The sequence below is a fragment of the Nomascus leucogenys genome, chromosome 1a (assembly GCF_006542625.1).
Source record: "Nomascus leucogenys isolate Asia chromosome 1a, Asia_NLE_v1, whole genome shotgun sequence".
Lineage (NCBI taxonomy): Eukaryota > Metazoa > Chordata > Mammalia > Primates > Hylobatidae > Nomascus > Nomascus leucogenys.
The window spans coordinates 93043580-93056786 of record NC_044381.1 but is presented as its reverse complement, the minus strand read 5'-3'; positions in this window follow the sequence as shown (position 1 = coordinate 93056786).

Here is a 13207-nt window from a genome sequence, read left to right as displayed (position 1 = left end):
GTGTTTTGTAGCACTGTGGGTGAATATAGCTAGCAACAATTTAGTGTATATTTTCAGAAAGCTAGAAGAGAGGATGTTGAATGTTCATAGCACACAAAAAAATGATAAATGTTCGAGGTGATGAATATACTAATTACCCTGATTTCATTATTACACATTGTATACATGTATGGAAAATCACTCTGTATCCCATAAATAGGCACAATTATTACATGCTGACTAAAAATAAAAGGAAAATAAAATAAAATCGGACCCATATTTCACACCACATGCAAGAAAAATCTCCAAATGAGTTTGAAATTTAAATGTAAAAAGTGATAGCATGTAAGCAATGGGTGATTTCCTCACTAACCTTGATGTACATAAAGGCTTTCTAAATATAACTGAAAATTCAGAGACATAATTAATAAATTTGACTATATTAAAAAAAACCAGAAGTGAAGCAATTCAAATCACTTGTCACTTGAGAGGTGAACAGTTACGATTTGCTAAAAGTATACTTTTTCATCCTTCCAGGAGTGTTAAACATTTTGGTGAAGACGGGTCTGTTACATCAGCTTGTGGAGGTCTCAGCTGAGGGTCAGTGTCCGTGAATTTCCCTCCGTTCTTCTCACTGGGCTCTGCTGCCTCCACAGCTGCCTGGACTGTGGCTGCAGGACACACAGAGGAAAGGAGCCGGGGACTGGGGCTCTGACTGAGGGACCAGGGCAGATGCACACTCCCTGACCCTGCAGCTCTTACCAGTCTCATCCCATGGACTGTATCTGCCAATCCCCAGCAGGGCCAGTTTTCTAGTTTGTGTTAAACTGGAAAGGTAACAGTCTTAGGTATTGTCAGTTCCATGTTGGTTATTACTAGCAAGCAAGGAGAGGTGGTGACATGCCATACTGGCTGACTTCAGATGACAGGGGAAGTTTGAGATTGCTGTCACTGCTTGTTTGGAACAAACAGAACGGAAAGGCCTAAGACCGGCCTAGCTTCTAAGGAAATGATACATCCTTATTTGGGTTCTGCCCAAACATCTCTTTCATACCTCTTGAGACTGCAGTAGGGACCTCTCCTCTAATTTTAAGTGGAGAGTGGACTTGCCGTTCTGAGGATTTAGAATGGTAGAAGCCAAACTTGTATTTGTGGGTATGTTGTTTTGAACCCCCATGAACCTCAGTAAGAGAAGGCACCAAGTTTAAGAGGCCAAAGAAGAGCCCCAGCACCAATAAATGAGACAATGAGACATGGGGTTTTATTAGGTGCTTATTTACAGGAGACAGAGTCCAGTGGCAGTGGGCTGGCCGGGAGAACTGTTACCACCTGCAGACATCATGCTGTTTATGTAGCATTTTCACTTAACACCCTCCCCTCAACAACCTCTACCTAGCAACCTGCATTTAACCCAAAACTAAGGGCCTCAACGCCCTTTACAGCCCATGTTCCATGGGATGGACCCAGGGCTCAGATATTTACCATAGGCAAATAATAAATCTCTGGGTTGGGCATGCCTGGATTCCCTAGCTCAAAACACACATTCAGGTGGCATCTGCCGTACAGGGTCATTCTAAGGGTATGCTTAAATTGTTACTATCAGGTGCGTTAACCCTACAATGTATAGGTGAAAGTATTGAACCTTTGAAACTGGCCTTAAGCTTGCTAGCTGTGTGACCTTAGGTAAATTCCTTACCCTCTCTGTGCCTCAGCTTCCTTGTCTATAAAATGGGGCTTATAATAGAATATATTTCCTATTGGCTTTTATGAGGCTTAATGAGTGAATATTTGTGGAGTGGTTACAACAGTGCCTGCCACACGATGACGAGCATATTCATGCTTGTTTAATAAATGCAAACACTGTGATAACTACTGCCCTGGTAGAAGTTAGTGTCTTATCTTCGAAGATTTAAATAATGGGAAGCTACCTATTTGCCTCCTTGTATGCGCACTGACTTGCAAAACAGATTCGCCGTTTGACACCTGGACTCTGAGAGCAAGAGAAGCAGGAAATAAGGGTTTCAGACAGTGCCAAGCAGAGCCGAATAAGACCTTGGCTTAGGGAGCTCGGATGGAAGGGTGGAGGAATGGGAGGCACCTTGCCGTGGAACAGCAGCTGAAGGCACTTTTTCTCATTTCGCATTTCCCAAGGTGCGTTCTGCCTCTATACTTCACTTGACTCACTGGGAAAATGGAATGAGTAGATGAGTAATACTTGACCCTGTGCGAGCACTTATAGCTACACAAATTCAATCATGTCTCTGAAACCCACGTAGGAGCCTGGTCTTGGCGATGACCTGTACAAATGAAAGTAATATTATTATGAAGTTTTGTCTTCAAGGAGAATAATTACATCATGGCCATTTCTTTCCCTATTAAATTACGGCCAGCTGCCTCTTGATAAAAAATAAAAAGGACTCTGCATTTACTGTAGTTAAATGTTAATGGTCTTACCGTAGGGAAGGAACAAATCTCCTTTGTTGGGCGCCTGGATTCCCTAGCTCGAAACACACATTCAGGTGCATCTGCCATACAGGGTCATTCTAAGGGTATGCTTAAATTATTACTATCAGATGCAAAATGTTTTCCCCAAACCCCAGCCATGTGTTTCCATGGAGGTAGAGATCATTGTAGCACACAGATATCCCAAGATTGCGAAGAAGGGGCATTGATGACCTTTAACCCTATATAACGGCTGCGCTCCTCCACAGCTGCTGCTGCTTTACTGAACAAACTGCTGAGCCTGAGTCTGGAGGGGTCTTTAGAGGTCAGCTCGTTCCTCCATCAGATGCCTGATTGCCCCTTCTCGTTACCAGCTGTGACTTCCTTCTGCAAAACCATACTTAAGCCAGACTAGCGCAGGGTCCGCTGCCCGCACGGTTGGAGGTGTGTGTTCACACAACTGCTAAAGTTCTGGACCCATGAAGTAGTCCTTGCTACAGTATGTTCAAGTTTGGAAAAGTCTCGGCTCTGGGCTAAGGTAAGGACGCTCAATTTTGGCATCCTTGGGTATACGGTGCTGCTTTTTGGATGATAAACACACCAAAGGGCAGGGAATGCTGCAGGAAGCTAAGCATAACCGTCAGTGTTGTGTGTGTGACATGTAGGTGGTCCTCTTAGGCGCTGAGAGACAGTACTGGATGTTTGGGGCATGAAATTGTGTTAATTAATTACCAATACTTCACAGTAGCTTGGCAGAGAGTCAGAAACAACATGTATTGCAAACAACATGGACTTTAGAGTCAAACTTGGTTTTAAACTCCAGTTCAGCTGTTTATAATTGTGCAAGCTGTGTATGTGATTTAACCTCTAGATCCCTCAGCTTCCTCCTCTGTCACCTTGCCTCCACTCTTAATGGTTACATAATAACTTAGAAAATGTTTATTGTCCCCATGAATCTGGGCTCTGCTGGCTTAGAGGCTTTAGTGCCCAAAGGACATACACTTTCACCAGGAGGTACAGTGATACTTCTGTTGAATTTGGATATTAAAAGCACCACCTGGCCGTTTATGGCTTCAGGAATTACTAGGTAAGTAGGCAAACATGAACAACAAAACCCAGTATTGGCTGGAGTATTCGATGAAACAGTACTAAGGGCAAGCAAAAGTCACTGTTGCCCAAAGAAGATTCAGAGAAACGGGATGGAAGATATCAAAGCTTACCCTGGGTTTCACCCCTGGACTAACGTGCCCCGTAATAAATGTTAAGAGACAGCTCTAGCAACACTCCTCAGGCAGCATTTCGCGGAGTTCACCCCCATTGAGAACGAGGGTTTGGGTTACTCTTCCAGGAAAAGAGCCCTGAACAGCTGCAGAGCTGGTTGAAGGGGAAGTGTAATGGTTAAACAATTGTTTAACCATTGAAAAGTGCAACAGTTAAACAGTTACCAGTTGACTCCATATCCACCCTTCATTACCTCAATGATAAAGCTAGGCCCTGGAAAAATTTCTCCCTTGCCTCCTCGCACAATGTGAAACATTGTCAGTAGAGGGGTGCTGCAGGGATGTCGCAGGAGGAAGGGACCTTTTCCTGTTCTCAGTGTGCACCTATTTCGTCTTGCTCCATGGTTTGCAGTAGCATATATTGCAGGACACCGGGTGGCACTTACCCTTTAGCAAGTTTTAGCGCTAGTCCCCAGCCCGTGTGCTCGGCCCGAGGTACCCAGTGGGAGGCTTCCTGACCACCAACCAGCCTCGGCTCCCAGAGTTTGGATCAGCTCCAGCCCACCATTCAGTGGGCTGCAGCCCAGCCTTGTGAAGGGGCTGCCCTTCCAAGTTTGTTCCTCGCTCAGCTGCTCCTCTTCAGCCCTAGGACATGTTTTATGTATTAACATATACTCCCTATACATATTTCTTCATGTTAAACTGTCTCTGTTCAAATTCCTTAGTTTCTGTCTCCTGCCTGGACCCTGACTGATACAGAATTGGTACTGTGAGAGCCCTCCTGCTCCTTCTGAAAGCGGGCGCATGCACGCGCACGTACATACGTACGCGGGTTTTGAGGGCTTTGTTTGGACCTATGTGCAGTGCTCAACTACTTGCCAATTGGAAATGAGATGTGAATAATCTATTGCATGCAGTGGCATTACAATTAAGCCCTTGTGTTTAATTGCAATGAAAATGTCAAAGGAAGCAGATTCCTTGGAATTCCAAGCAATTGCTTGACCTGACTATTCCAGCAGTGGTGACGACTACACGGGCTGTGATGTGGAGGGGATTTTCCTGACTTTACTAGAATATTTGCAGAGAGAAAGTGATAGAATCAGGTCCTTTAACGTCTTTCAGCTCAAGTGATGGTCTGAGAACCAGAGAGCTTCTATTTTAGCCCTAAAATAATTGCTGTTTCTTATTACCACAGAGCTGCTACTTCTGAAAATAAGACATAAAATTTAATTCCATGGGTTGTTGAATCAGGATAAATTCACAGTGTTGCAAAATTTCTTGTGTTACAATTTACGGCATTGACTGGGAAAGAATGGGATTCTGAAACCTGGAATATCTGATTGGATTCAGATAAAACTGACAATCCCGAAACCCCAAGTCATGCTGAGCTTCCTTGGCCAGTGAAAGTCCCTTGCCCTTCATTGTCTGAATAGACTAGCCTTCTTTAGCTTGAAAAACTTTATAACCTCATTTAGGGCAGATGCCTTGGAAGGGGATGTTCATTCTTAAGACCCGCCAGGACCATCCCTTGTTCCATGAGCCCTATAACTAAGGCCAATTCTCGGCATGCTCCAAAGACAGGTATATACTAGGATCGGGGGAGAATAAACTCAGACACTAAGTGAAATGCAAGACTTTGCTAATATTATCTATCAGAAGAAACCCGGAGAATAAGTATGGGAGTGGATTCTAAAGGTGTTACCTACTATGGCTATGGATTTTCTCCACCTTATATGTTTACAAGGCTTTTTGCTTTATGTTCTTTGAAGTCCTGGAGAAAAAGCACAATTCTTTGTGGCTATTAAGATTTTTGTGGATTATAAGTTTTAAAAATTCCCTCTTTTTTCCTTTGGTGATAGCAGACAAAATAGAGTTCAAACAACTATTAATATTATTATGCTTATCTTCTAGGTAGAATTTTTTTCTTTCTTTTTCATCAATCTATTTTCAACTTTTAGGTAGTATTTTATTTTAGGGGTATCTCTTATAAATAGTCCATAGCTTTACTTCCCCTCACATGAGCCATCTGTTACAGGCACTGTGTGTTAGATTGACATGTCGTATTTTACCCTGTTTGTTTTCCTGTTTGTTTTGTTCCTTTTTGTCTTTGATCAGTTTTTTTCTTTGCTTACTTTTATTCTTGTTCCTGTTTTTTACTCTAGTGGTTCAGAAACAATACATGACATTTTTTCTAGTAGTTAACCTTAAACTTTTGACATGTATTTAACATTTTTCTATCTTCTAATCAGAATGTATAGCTTCCTCTTGCATTAAATGTTTTGCATGTTTTCTTCCTGTATTTCATCTACCTCTCATAAATCTCAGATATTAGTTCTGTTTTTTTTTCTTTAATAAAGAATTTTTAGAGAATTTTTACTACCCTCTAGATTGCCATTGTTTTTATATTCCATGTATTCCTTTTGTATTCATTATTTTTCTTTAGCAAGAAAACACCCTATAACAGTATTTCAGAAAGTATCCATGGATGCTAAACTTTAGGTCCTTGCATGTCTGGATTTTCCTCCTCTCCTCTGAATGCTACTTTGGCTGCTTGGTCTATCATTAACTGAGATTTAGGCTGAAATCTCTTACTATGAATGTAGGTTTTTCTATTTCTTCATGTAGTTGTGTTAATTTTGCCTTATCTGTTGAAAACCAAACATTTTATTAAACCTATATAGTTATAGAGCTTTTTATATCTTCTTGGTGATTTGAACTTTTTGAAAAATTGTTGAGATGATCCTCTTTCTCTGGTGATGCTTTTTGTTTAAAAATCTCTCGTTTGACATTGATAGAGCCACTTCAGCATTCTTTTTAAAAAAATCATCTTTATTGTCAATCTTTCAGCATCCTTAGGCTTAAAAGTGGCTCTTAACTGCATATAGTTGGATTTTTTCAAATAATGAACTTTGTTTTTTAAATGGATAAATGTTTCAGTTAAATTACTTTTCAGTTAAATTTTATTTTTTATAAAAGTTATAATTAAAAAAATTTACAGAAAATTTGCAAGTATAGTAAGCACCAATTAGATTTGCCAGTTATTAACATTTTACCCCATTCTCTCTATATAAATACGTGTGTACATAAATGCATATTTAGATATACATAAAATTCATAAATATGTATACATATATGTAGTTTTATGAATTATATGAGAGTTGACTATCAGGAACATTTCCCTTACAACAATAGAACTATCCTCTCTAACATTTTAATATTGACATAATATTATCATCTAATATACAGTCCATATTCAGATTTCCCCAATTGTCCTATTGAGGATTTTTATCAATATCCCTGCTACCCAGGATCCAACCAAAGGTCATGAACTACATTTCATTTACTTTTAGTCTCCTGTAATGTGGGACAGGTCCCCAGCCCCTTTTCATTTGTTATTCTTAAAGTTTTTCTATGGCATTCACTTTTTTTCTGTTTGTGTGTGTGTGCGTGTGTGTGTGTGTGTGTGTGTGTGTTTTAAAATCCATCTCAGTTTTATAGATATGCTTCTATTTGGATTTGTCTGATGCTTTACCCTTTCATGATTAGGTCTAGGTATATATTTTTGGCAGGAGTACTACACAGATAGGTAATGTTCTGTCCTTATCAGTGTGGTATAATAGTGGTGCGTGTGACACAGTTGGCCTTACTGTTAGTAATATTAAGTTTGGTCAATTGGTTACGGTGGGTGTCTGTCAGATTTCTCCACATTCTGCTTCCTAACAGTCACTTACCCAATATTTTATCATCCATTGGTGATTTTTTTTTTTTTCTGGCTGTAAAGGAATCTGTTGCTATCATTGTTTCTGTGCTTGTTAGTTGGCAGCCTACTCTAAGAAAGAGCTTTCCCCTTCTTTCTCCTTTGCCTCATCTTTTTAAAAATAAATTTGTAGTATCAGCATGGGTTCATGAATGATTTTGTTTATCCAGTGTTTTAATCTATTCCGATCATGATACATTTTAAGATTTAAATGATACTGTATTTGGCCATGAGAGCTCTTTGAAGCTCCTGTGTCAAGGGATCTTGTGTCCTTTTGATAGTACCCACCAGTTTTTGAACACTTCTTTACTGTCTGGTATAAGATCTTCCTTTTTACCTTACCTGTCTCTGCCCTGTAATCCATTCATTTCTCTTGTGTAGTGGAGAATGGTATTCAGAAACTGAAATCTGGATAATGGGTGTGCTCTTTGTACAGAGATTTAATCGCTTCTAGGTCCTTTCTGTGGCAAGAACTAAGAAATAATAATCTTGATTCATACCAAAGATGTCTCAATTCCATTCTGAAACCACAGCCTTTTTTTTCTTTCTTCCCCACATTTGACATTTGTACCTCTCTTCTCCCATAATGAAAACCTGGGTTCTCAAGAATACATTTGCTCAGTCCTGCAAGAAATTAAAAATATTTCATAATTGCTTCATCAACAACAAACTCACTAAGTCAAATTTAAGATTTCTTTGCGGTTTTCTTTTTGTCCTTAGACTAAACTGTATTTCACTGAGGGTGTATTGTCAGAGTACTATGTTCAGAAGTTATTTAGATTAATTTTTCCTTCTGTGTAATTATGTATCAATGTGATATACAGCTATGTTCTTTCGTTTCTGTTTGCATTTGATTTTAGGGTTTCCCCATTCTTGTTTTCAATGTATTTTTTTAAATACATAAAACATTAACGTGGTTCAAAAGTCAAAACTATATAAAAAAGTATATTCAAGAACTCTGATACCATTTTCTTTCCATTCTACCCCCGTAGGTAGCAAATTTTATTTCATTTATCCTTTCTGTTTTATTTTGCAAAAATAAACTTTTATATATTCCCATTTCTTCCTTCTTACACAAAAGATGACAGAAAATTTTTTACACCTTGTGTTTTCACTTCAAAATACATCCCGAAAACTACCTGTAACAGCTCATAGAGATCCTCCTCATTTTTTTGTATGTGTCAGTGAGATTAAGTGTGATCATTGGTTGATTTTTGGATCTAACATCTTATTTTGTGCTTTGTGCTTACCCTGTTTTGTTGAATTTTCTGCCTTCTTGCATTTTTCTGTTACTTTTTTTTTTATTAATTTTTGCACACAAAAACAATAAACATTTTCTAAAAATACATACAAACAAAAAGATGCGTATCAAACATATTAGGAAGGTTACACATGGGAAGTTGGGGAATAGAAATGGGGGGTGGGAGTTAAAATAAATGAGAGAGGGACTTTATATGGATCAGTGATAATAACTCAATCCTCTATTTGACAAAGAAGAGGGAGAATGAAGAGGAAGAAAAAGAAAGTGGGATAAAGGATCAGAAAGGGAGGAAAATAGAAAAAATTAGAGTATGACTCCAGGGTAGACCTGTTTTGTTGTCACTGAGTTGGTTGGTTGGTTTGTCTGTTGTGTTTTTCATGTTTCGCCAAGTTGGCCAGACTGGTCTTGAACTCCTAGCCTGAAGTGATCAACCCGCCTCGCCCCCCAGAGTGCCGGGACCACAGGCGTGAGCCACCACGTCCAGCCCCCACATTGCTTCTGGCCTCTGTGGTAGACCTCCCAGACGGAGCGGCTGGGCAGAGGCGCTCCTCACTTCTTCCCAGACACGGGGCGGCCGGGCAGAGGCGCTCCTCACTTCCCAGATGGGGCGGCCGGGCAGAGGCGCTCCTCACTTCCCAGATGGGGCGGCCAGGCAGAGACGCTCCTCACTTCTTCCCAGACGATAGGTGGCCGGGCAGAGGCGCTCCTCACTTCCCAGACGATGGGTGGCCGGGCAGAGGCGCTCCTCACTTCCCAGACGATGGGTGGCTGGGCAGAGGTGCTCCGCACTTCCCAGACGATGGGTGGCTGGGCAGAGGCGCTCCTCACTTCCCAGACGGGGCGGCCGGGCAGAGGCGCTCCTCACTTCCCAGACGGGGCGGCCGGGCAGAGGCGCTACTCACTTCCCAGACGATGGGTGGCTGGGCAGAGGTGCTCCTCACTTCCCAGACGATGGGTGGCTGGGCAGAGGTCTCCTCATTTCCCAGATGGGGCGGCCGGGCAGAGGCGCTCCTCACTTTCCCAGATGGGGTGGCCGGGCAGAGGCGCTCCTCACTTCCCAGACGGGGCGGCCGGGCAGAGGCGCTCCTCACTTCCCAGACGGGGCGGCCGGGTAGAGGCGCTCGTCACTTCTTCCCAGACGGGGCGGCCGGGCAGAGGCGCTCCTCACTTCTTCCCGGACGGGGCAGCTGGGCAGAGGCGCTCCTCACCTTCTTGCATTTTTCAATATTTAATCATTCAATTTTTCCCCAACTAGTTTAGACTTTCTACATTCTTTTTCTATTCCTTTTAGATGTTATCCTAGAAATTACAGCATGCATCAAAGTTTAAAGTTCACCATCCTTCTGGAAAATGCAATGATCTTGGAACATTTTAACTCTACATATCCCTCTCCCAATTTATATACTATTGTCATGTATTTTATTTCTATATTTGAAACCCTCAAGACATATTTTATGCATTCAATCTTAATTTAGATGAACTCGCAAATCCTTCTCACATCTCTTAATTTTCATGTTGGATCATCCTTACTTCTACCTGAGAGATAGTGGTTAAGTTTTCCTGTATTTAGTTGACAAACTCTGTTTATGTTTGTCTGAAAATACCTTCATTTCACCTTGGTTCTAAAAATATTTTTGCTCGGAATAGAATTCTAGGTTGACAGTTATCTTCAACCTACTAAAAGAAAAGATCATTCCACCATTTTCTGTCTTGTTGCTGTTGATCTGACACTCTTTTGAAGAAAATTGGTTGTTTTTTTTCTTTGGCTTCATTTGGGAACGCTCGCCTTATCTTTGGTTTCCAGCTGTGTCACTATGCTGTATCTAGGCATGGGCATATTTTCACTTACTCTGACTGAAATTCACTGAACTCCTTGAATCTGGATTGGCTATGAAAAATTCTCAGCTATTATCTTTTCAAATGTGGTCTCTGTTCCACTCTCCTCTTCTTCAGGAACCCCAGTTGAGTGCCTTTGATCTTAATCTCTGCCTTCTTACTTGATCTTTTGCATTTTCTATCTGTTTATGTCTTTGGAATACATTCTGATAACTTCTTCTTTGTGTGTGTGTGTGTGTGTGTGTGTGTGTGTGTGTGTGTGTGTGTGTGTCCCAATTCATGAATATGCCTGACCTGCTATTATTTACTGAGTTCTTAACTTTGGTCATCGCATTTCTTAATTCTAGACATCCTATTTGGTTCTTTTTCTTATTTGCTAAATTGGTTTGTTCCCTGCAGATGTTTTCCTGCATATCTCCCATATTTCTTTAAACCTAATTATCAGAGTTCTCTCATAGACAGTCCAAATCTGGGGGGTGTGTGTGTATCTATGTGTGCATGTGAATACCTGATAATGATTTTTCCCCTCATGGTGACTTGTGTTTAATATGTATCCTCATCACTGGTTACTGACTATTGTCTTGGAAATACCTCTTGAAACAAGTGGATAACCAGAACAAAATTAAGTCTTCTGGAGAGCATTTGAGTTTTCTTCTTCTAGGCACCAGAGGGAAAATCCAGTCCTGGACCACCTTAGTCAGAGGTTTCGGTTCTGGTATTATACAGGATGCAAGAGCTCACAGGAGGCCCGGATTCCTCTGGTTCATTCTCACCTTTGGGCACTCAGGTTATTGAGGGGAGAGGCTCCATTAGACTTGCTGTTATGGAATCATTGGGGTGTCCCTTCACCAGCCAGAAACCTCTGTGGCCAGTGGCATCTTTGCCCAAGTTTTGCCTGGGCCCACTGGGACCACCTGGCCTGGCAGGCTGCGCTCAGCTCACACTCCCAGCCGGATTCCACACCTGTCAAGGGCGAGCAGAGTGATGAGGTGAGTGAGCCAGCATGGGGTCCAAGCCACTGCACACAGCCAGGCATGCTGTGGGGCGGGCAGCTCCAGGTGCCAGCATGGGTGCCAACTCCCTATGAGGCTGCAGCTTAACCAGGTGACCTGCAAGCAACTTCCACAGCTGCCACCACACCTGGAAGTTTGGAGATGCCAGGAACTGCAGAGCCCCAAAGAGGGTGTCACAGTCCTGGCTTGGGGAGCTCCTAGGTCTGGTCTCCCCAAAGGGCCACAGCTCTTCTCTCCTTCTTGTAGCATGCAATGTGGTGAGCAAGGGGTGTGTTTCAGCCCCATTTGTGTTACAGCTCTTCACCCCTACCATTCAGCAGGTCCCAAGTTCTTGTCCTGCACCAAGGAAGAATGAGGTACCTGGACAAGTGTAGGGTGAGCAAGGCGAAGAGGAGCTTTACTGAGTGATAGAACAGCTCAGAGGAGACTCACAGCAGGTAGCTCCTCTCTGTAGCCAGGGTGTCCTGATGAGCGTTCAACTCTCAGCAGAGAGGATACTCTGGAGTGGGTAGCTCCTCTCCACAGCTGGCTGTCCCAACATCTGCTCAGCTCTCAGTAGGGAGGAGACCCTGGAGTGGGTAGCTCCTCTCTGCAGCTGGTTGTCCTGATGTTTTTCAGAGTCTGGCTGAGTCCAGGGTTTTTATGTCTTTCTGAGTCTGGCTGAGTCCAGGGTTTTTATAGGCTTCAGAGGGGAGGATGTGTGTGCTGATTGGTTCATGGGTCTCCATGGGTGGGCCCAGAAAGGGTACCATAAGTTCCCACTCCTGTGCACAGGAATGGCAGCCTGGCCCCTAGGCTTTAGGCCTACCCTGGCTTGAAGGTGAGGCTTCAATGGGGACCTGCCCATTTCCACCCAGAAGCCTGTTTGCCCCCTACTGCTGCTTATGGCGCCCAGGCTGTTCATGCTGATGGGTGCCTACAGGGCAGCACCAAGCTGCTCTCAGCAACCCCCTAGGCTTCCCTCCCATGCTCATTGGTGCTCAAAGTCCAGAGGAGGCCAAGGCAGCAGGGGGCTGTCATGTCAGTGCTTCCGTGAGCTTGCTCACACCTGGCTGGGTTGCAACAGCACCTGGGCTTGGCCTCAACTTTGCTCCTAGACTGAAGTGAGTACTAGGAGTGGGGAGAGGCCAGACAGTGGGAGCAGGCACTTTTTCTTTTTCTTTTTTTTTTTTTTTGAGAGAGAGTTTCACTCTTTTTGCCCAGGCTGGAGTGCAATGGCACGATCTTGGCTCACTGCAACTTCTGCCTCCCAGGTTCAAGTGATTCTCCTGCCTCAGCCTCCCAAGTAGCTAGGATTACAGGCACCTGCCACCATGCCAGGCTGATTTTTTGTATTTTTAGTAGAGACAGGGTTTCACCATGTTGGCCAGGATGGTCTTGATCTCTTGACCTTGTGATCCGCCTGCCTTGGCTTCCCAAAGTACTGGGATTACAGGTGTGAGCTACCGTGCCCAGCCTGGGAGCAGGTACTTCTAAGCCTTCTCTGCACTTTGTTGAGAGTGCAGAGATGCCTGGATCTGCAGCAGTGGCTGGGCAGCTGCAGTTGTGCCTGGGAGGGTGGGACTCCTGCTTGCTCCTAGCCCCCAACAGCATAGGGATGCCTGGGTCTGCAGCTGTGGCTGGATAGTCATTGCTGTACCCAAGGAGTGCAAAGCTCCAGCCCTGTCAACTCAGAAGGGAGCAGGGCTTCTGCATGTTC